The sequence below is a fragment of the Vombatus ursinus genome, unplaced genomic scaffold, assembly GCF_900497805.2.
Source record: "Vombatus ursinus unplaced genomic scaffold, bare-nosed wombat genome assembly UNPS02014784.1, whole genome shotgun sequence".
NCBI lineage: Eukaryota > Metazoa > Chordata > Mammalia > Diprotodontia > Vombatidae > Vombatus > Vombatus ursinus.
The window spans coordinates 4949958-4957756 of NW_020954562.1; the positions used below are offsets into that span (position 1 = coordinate 4949958).

The 7799-nt window shown below is 40.4% G+C and overlaps 1 pseudogene; it reads right to left on the reverse strand.

Moving 5' to 3' along the window:
- Window positions 1-379: 379 nt before the first annotated feature.
- On the reverse strand, window positions 380-1051 carry LOC114046582 (annotated as a pseudogene).
- Window positions 1052-7799: the final 6748 nt, after the last annotated feature.

Consider the following 7799-nt stretch of genomic DNA (forward strand, 5'->3'; position numbering starts at 1 on the left):
CATTTTGTATTACGAATTCCTTTAACAGCTTGGTGAAGACTGTGGACCCCTTTTCAGAGTGATGTTGTAAATGACTGAAGGGAATACTAAATTTCAACTTGAGGTTACTGAATATAAAGATGTAATTTTTCCTATCTAAGTTCATAGGGCCCCTAAAACCTATTGACAGACTCATTAGGGACCCATGGGTTCCAGTTGAAGAGTCCCTGCTCTCCCACTATAGGTCTCATCCTAGGTGGGTATTGTACTTTTTTATATTCCTTCCCCCCAACAGGGCCTAGCAATGTGGTATGCCAATAGATACTCAAAAACTATTTGCTTTTGTTTTTTTTATGACTCACCATTTTCTTCAATTGCACAAAATAGTGAATAGAATAATCATACCCTGACTGGGAAAAACCAGTAGTTTAGGGTTTAAACAAGTCCTTTGGTCCTGAAGCATCTATTTTGAAGGCTTGGGACTAGCAGCTTTAGCCCCAGCATCTTTGGGTTTGGACTCAGTAGGCTTGGTAGCCTAGGAATCACTGGGCTTTGTGGCCTTAGAATCAGACTTGGCTGCCTTGGAATCAGACTTGGTGACCTTGGTGTCAGATTTGCTGGGTTTGGGGCCAGATTTGATAGCCTTGGGATCAGACTTACTGACCTTGGAGGCAGACTTGGCAGCCTTGGGGCCAGTGGACTTGGCAGCCTTGGGGTCAGTGGTTCTGGCAACCTTAGAGTCAGGCTTCGTAATCCTGGAGCCTGGCTGTTTGATGCCGACTCTAGGTCCTGGGCGCTTAGTGGCCGTCTTATGGCCAGCACACCAGGCACTGGCCTTGGGGATCTTGGGCCTGAGGAGCTTGGCCTTGGAGGCCTTGGTGCTCAGGGCCTTGATGGCCTCTACTTGTGCTTTGATGGCTTTGGCATTGTTGGCCTGCATCTTCTTCAACCCCTTCTTGTTGTGTTTCTTGGCAAAGCGCATGTTTCTCAGAAACTTGGGGTCAACCCCTTTCAGAGACTCATATCTCTGTGACCTAGGTTTCCTGATGCCATTTCTGTGCCCTTTTCATGATTGGTTATGGGTGGTGTGGTTCTTAAACAGCCATCTTTACACCTCCAGTCCTCACCTTCCACCTGGGAACCTGGATCTGACAATCTCTGGCCAGGTCTCTCAGCCAACCCAGGCCTGGGCCTCCCCTTACTCTCCCACCAGGCCCGGACTCGGCCCTGACCTGAATCCCGCCTGCCGGCCCAGGCCCTGCCTCCTCCTAGCCCCCCTGGCTCAGAATTCTTCCACTGTCCCCGGAACTATGTGCTAGTCCCCCCATGTCCCATTCAGGCCACAGATGGCACAGGATGCGAACCCCAGAGCCTCTCACTGCAGCCTCTCAAAAACTATTTGTTAAATGAATGAATAAATGAGTGATTATAAAAATCTTTCAAAAAATAAAATCAAAGATTAAGAGGATTTATTGAAATAAATCCCAATGATCCAAAACAGAAGTAATAAGATTTTTAAAAGGGAAATTTGGATTGAGTACATAATGACCAGCTATAACTTTCCAAATTTTCTAAAAGTACAAGGCCCATGTCTTAGGTCATTAATGCTAGGTTTGACAGAGAACGAGAAAATACAGAGTCAGGAAGAAAGCTGGCCCAGGACAGTAGAAGTAGAAAGGCTCAATGACATAGTTATTCCTTTTCATCTTCGATGTAGACATGGAATTCTCCAACTGTGAGCTGAATTTGGCAAAGGCATTGATGCAAGAAAGAGGTGCTCTGATCTTTGTCCAGGAGACTTGACAAGATTTATAATGCTTTTCCTAGGACCTTCTCCATCCACAATTTAACTTCAAGAACATAATCCTCATCACTCAGAGCAAATTAGAGCAGGTTCACCATCTTGGGTCCAAGGTCCATTCATGCTCTGTCCTAATAAAAATAATCCCCAGCTTTGACCACTTTTCTCTGTGGCTTCTCCTATGAGAGGTACACTGACAGATTTCTTCCATTCTCCTGAACTCACCTAATTGTTCTTGGATAACAGAATGGTATACTGAAAGGACAAGAGCTGACTTAGTTAAAACACACACACACACACACACACACACTTTTTTGTGCTCTGTTAAAAGCCTTAAAAAAAATTACACCAGTAAATAATTATTACACTCAGGGGAAAAAATACCCAAATCATTGGTTAGCTTTATTCTGATTTCATCTAGATATACCAAGGCATGAAAAGCAGATTTTGAATCATAATTCATTTTTATAATGTGCCCCTCCTATGTAACCTCATTTAAAAAGATTCCCATAAATGGCATCATGTTTTTAAATCCATAAAGCCACATTAACCCCATAAAACATTTCCCAGCATATCTTTTCCAAACATTTTGGTCCCCTTGAAAATATCACACAAAACATAAACTGTACATATAGGCCCCATGTTTGCCTTTAAGCTTAGCTGGGTATGTTTCTAGAAGGGACTTTCATTTGGCAAGTCCCTGTTGAATATCAGGGCTATGTTGAATCACTAATAACAGAGTAAAACAAAATTGCCTTGTTGCTATAGCATATCATAATTCCCATTATACCACTGATGGAATTAAAGACACAGTGCAGGGAGAGCCAGCCAGTGGAAATGTAGTTATGGATGCCCTGAGTATTTTTTATCATTTCTGCATCCTGTAACCAGTCAGTCATTCAACCAGCATTTCTTAAGTGCCTACTATGTGCCAAACATTGTTTCAAGCCTGAGGATACAAAGAAAGACAAAAAACAGCCCTTGTTCTGAAAGAGCTCAAAGTCTAACGTGGGAGGTAACATGAAAATAAGTATGTCCAATCAACACACATACAGGATAAACTTGGGGTAGTCACTGAGGGAAGGCACTAAAATTAAGAATATGTGGAGATGAGTGAGGTATAAGAAGAATGGAAAGGTAGATGGGGACCAGGTTATACAGGGTTTTAAAACCCAAACAGAGGATTTTATATTTGGTCCTAGAGGTAATTGAGCAACACTCAAGTTTATTGAATGGGGGCAGTGGGTGGGTGGGAAAAGCCTATGTGTGATCATTTCAGACCTACATTTTAGGAAGAACAACTTGACAGCTGTCTGCAGGATGAATTGGAATAGGCTGAGATTGAGGCAGGGAGATCAACTAGCAGGCTATTATGATAGTCCAGATATGAGGTGATGAAGGCTTCCACTTAGGCAGTTGCAATATCTAAGTAGAAAGTTACAAAGGTAGAAATGACCAGATACAATAACTGAGTAGATATGGGAGATGAGAGAGAGTGAGTGGTTGAGTTTGTGTGCCTGGCTGACTGGAAGCATGATGATAGCCTAGACAGTAATAGGAAAGTTAGGATGGGAAGAGGACTGGAGTGGGAGGAAGAGAATGAGTTCAGATTTGGGCATGTGGAGTTTAAGATTTCTATGGACATCCAGTTCAAGATGTCTAATAGGCAGCTGGAGATGAGAGACTGGAGATGAGAAGAGAAGTTAGGGCTGAGTAAGTAGATCCGACAGTCATCTACATAGAGACAATAACTGAAAAAATGGGAACTGATGAGATCAGCAAATGAGGGAGAAAAGAAAGGGACCCAGGGCAGAGCTCTGTAGGACATCCATAATTAGCTGGATGAAGATCCATCAAAGAAGACCCAGAAGGAGCAATCAGAGAGGAAGGAGGAAAACCAGGAGAGAGCAATGTCATGAAAAACTAGGAAGAAGAGAGGACCAAAGAGAAGAGAGTGATCAACAGTGTCAAAAGTTGCAGAGAGGTCAAAAAGGATGAGGACTAGAAAAAAGGTCATTGGATCTGGCAATGAGGAGATCATTAAGAATTTTAGAGAAAGAAATTTTAACTGAATGATGAAATAAGAAGCCAGACTTCAAAATGCTGAGGTGAGTTTAGACATGATGGAAGATACAACTATAATGGACAAATGGATCAACCGAGGGGGGTTTTGTTTTTGTTTTGTAGTATGGGGGAGACATTAGACGTGTTTGTAGAGAGGAGAAAAGCAGCCATTAGACACAGAGAGATTAAAGATGAATGAGAGAGTAGGAATGATGGAGGGGACAATCTGCTGGAAAAAGATGGGATGGAATGGGATCACTTGTGCAAGCAAAGGAGTTTGCCTTTGCAAGGTGAAAGGGCATCCCTTCAAGTTAAATAGAGGTCATGGAGGAGACAGTGACAGAAGACATCTGAGTGATTTGAAATGAGCAACTACTTCTCTGTCCTTCCACATGGGAACAGTGGAAAGAACCACATATTACCTGGGCTAGATAATTCATAATGTTTATCAAAATGTACTCTCTCCTGGTTTTCTTCCATTCTCTCTGATTGCTCCTTCTAGGTCTCCTTTGTTGGATCTTCATCCAGATTATGCCTGCTAATTATTAGTGTCCTACAGAGCTCTGCCCTGGGTCCCTTTCTTTTCTCCCTCACTTGCCGATCTCATCAGTTCCCATGTTTTCAGTTATTGTCTCTATGTAGATGATTTTCAGATCTACTTACTCAGCCCTAACTTCTCTTCTCACTTCTAGTTTCTCATCTTCAATTGCCTATTAGACATCAAATTGGTTGCAAGAAGAACTATCATGCATTTGAAGCATATTCTATTTGAGGACTCGTGTGTGTGTGTGTGTGTGTGTGTGTGTGTGTGTGTGTGTGTGTGTGTGTACCACAGTATTTCACCTGAAAGTTCCCTATGGTACATTGGGACCCTAGGAATAGAGAGGCAGTGTGATGAGGTGGCAAAGACAGAGGAATGTGGAGTAAGAAGACTTGATTTCAAATGGTAACTCTGCTGCTTACTCCTTGGGTGACCTTGCACAGGTCATTTCATATCTTATCAATAAAATGAGGGAACTGAACTAGATAGCCTCTAAGGTCTCCTCCATCTCAAAATCTACAATCCTATGAAGTCATGGAAAATAGTTAACTAACCCCTCTAGTTTTGTTGTGGTTGCCACAAGGTGTCAATAGCTAAGCATATCTTGAATAGTGAAACCTTCCTGGGGAAAATCACCTTCTACTTGAAGTTAAAAGAAAAAACTCATTTTTACAATTATTTAAAATAATGATTGTTAAGTAAAACAAATCAGTCCTTTAGAGAAATAATGAAAAGTGAGAAGAACAAGGAAAAAAATAAGGAAGGGAGAAAGGAAGGAAGGATGGAAGGAAGGAAGGAAGGCAGAAAGGAAAGAAGGAAAGAAGGAAGGGAGGGAAGGAGGGATGAGGGAGTTGTATTATTTCCACCTATTATGATGTAAGCTCCTTAGGGGCAAAAACCATCTTCCCTTTTGTACTTATATCCCCACTACTTAGCACAATGCTACTCACATAATAAACTCTTAATAAATGTGTTTTCATGCTTTTAATAAGTCAGTCAAACTGACCTATTGGCCAATTTCCCACACACAATATGTGCTCTTGGGCATAAGTGGCTATCGTCCATGTCTGGAAGGCACTAACTAGAGCTGTGATTAGTGGAAAGTTGTTTTCTTTACTTTCAAAATAGGAGTAAAATCAGTTTAAAAAAATGCCATGGAAAGAGCACTTACGAAGGGCCAAACAGACCAGGGAGCATTGGATAGATGAATGGAGCCTTCTTCCTTTCACCAATTACTCTGAGTAGATTTCTTGACTCAGTCCCCTGTTCATGCTTTCTGAATCTCTCTTATTGAGGGCCTTGACTCAGTCTACTCTGGATAAATTTCTCCATGTGACAGGACTTCTAGAAATGACACCATTTACGCTAGTTCGCTACAGGAAAGTTGATATGTCTTTTAATATTTTTCAATGACATTGATTAAAAAAAACACTTATGGCTTAGCCCTTAATTAAGCAGAACATATAATTAAACTGTAACTATACATTTGGCTAAATTTGGCAGAAAATTTATTAAGTGTTTACTATATGCCAGGAACTGGGCCAGGTGCTAAGGATATAAAAAACAAATATAAAATGTCCCTGTACTCAAGAAATTTATATTCTACTGGAAGAAAACCATGTGTACAGATAATAAATGCAAAAAAATACACAAAGTAAATGTAGCAAGTATATTCTGGCTTTAATCTCTCAGAGCTGAATAATCTGTATCTTCTTCTCAGGATTTTAGGGGTACCCTTGAGGCATTGGGGTGATTCTACTACTATTATCTCAAACTCTCATTCCAGTGTAGTTTTCCCACATATACTGTTAGCTGCCAGTGACTAACACCCCATTTATGAAATTAATCAATTAGCTTTTTAAAAGGGTCATTTGCTTCAAAGATATGGCAGGAACCAAATTATAAACATTTCCCCACAGTACCTTGGAGGCACTCTCTTCCTTATACCACCTTGGTCTCTGGAGAGAATGGGATCACATAGCACAGTTCCTACAAAGTATTGGTCCCTCCAAGTTCACATCCTTTCAATGCCAAATGAGTCCTCATCTCAGGTACAACTCTGTTAGGTCCTGAAAGTCACACTTTATTCTTCTGGTCATTGATACTGGGTCAATTGTAAAGCCTAACATGGACTCAAAATCCAAGATCTCAAGTGGTTTACCCTCTTGACCTTTTGAAACTAACAAGGTCATAACCTCCATCTACCTTTACCTAAAATGAAAAAACAAATGCTGAGGCAAAGAACCAAGGGCCATCGTCACTGGACTGCATCTCCATCTTGGATGGAGAGGGCCAAAGGCTTCACCCCTTATAGCATTGTTTCTCATTGGATGTATTCAGCCAGGCAGAATTTACGTGAAGAGAAATCAAACCAGAAAAAGAGGGGAGAACCCTGCTCAGCTGGTGCCTTTTGAATGCACTCCTGGCCAATTAGAAGGCTTTTCCTTTTCCTGCACATAGTGAACAGATTGGAACCACTAAATGCCTATACCTACAAAATACAAAGTACTACAAAATATCTCCAAGCTATTTTCCTTTTATGGGAGTCATTATAACATTCCCAGAAGCAGGCTCCCTAGCCTCTTCTATGTGGAGAATAGTATCAGTGGCACTCTGCATGCTCATAATGACTGGACTCAGTGGCCAATCCCCTGCTAAAGAAACATAAAATAATTAGCTGGGAGTGGTATACAGAAAGCTCTAACAATTGTTTCATAAGAATTTTGATTGAGGTTTTATTTTAACTACCTATATTGTATTCTTTGATATTAAAAGGCTACATATCTTTCTCCCATTGGTTCTAATTCTTCTTTACAACATGACTAATGTGAAAGTAGGTTTAATATAAATGTATATGTTGAGTATATCAATTTACATGCCATTTTGGGGGAGGGGGAGGGGAAAGATGGGGAGAAAATGTGGAACTTAAAATCTTATGGAAGTGAATGTTGAAAATAAAAAATAAATAAATAAACTTATTACTAAAAAAAGAATGTTGAAAACTAAAAATAAATAAATCAATTATTGAAAAAAAGAATCAAAAACATGATCACTACCTGGTCTAGAACACGAGTTCTTAACTGGAGTCCACACATCTCCAAGAAATCTGTGGGTAGATTTCATGGGTCCATGAACTTGGATGGGAAAAAAAATCACACCATTATTTTTACTAACTTCTAACTAAAATTTAGCATTTCTTTTAATGAATAAGTTTTTTTTAAAAAAATAATAAGAGTGGGTCATTGGGCTTCACCAGACAGTCAAAAGGGTCCATGACACAAGAAAAGTTAAGAACACCCATCCTAGAGAGACTGAGAGAGCCTGAATATAAATTGTCTGGTCTCCTGTTTAGCAAAACAGCCAAAAAGTGCTTATGGAGCATGAGTAATATGGCTCAAATGAGGGGCTCAATAC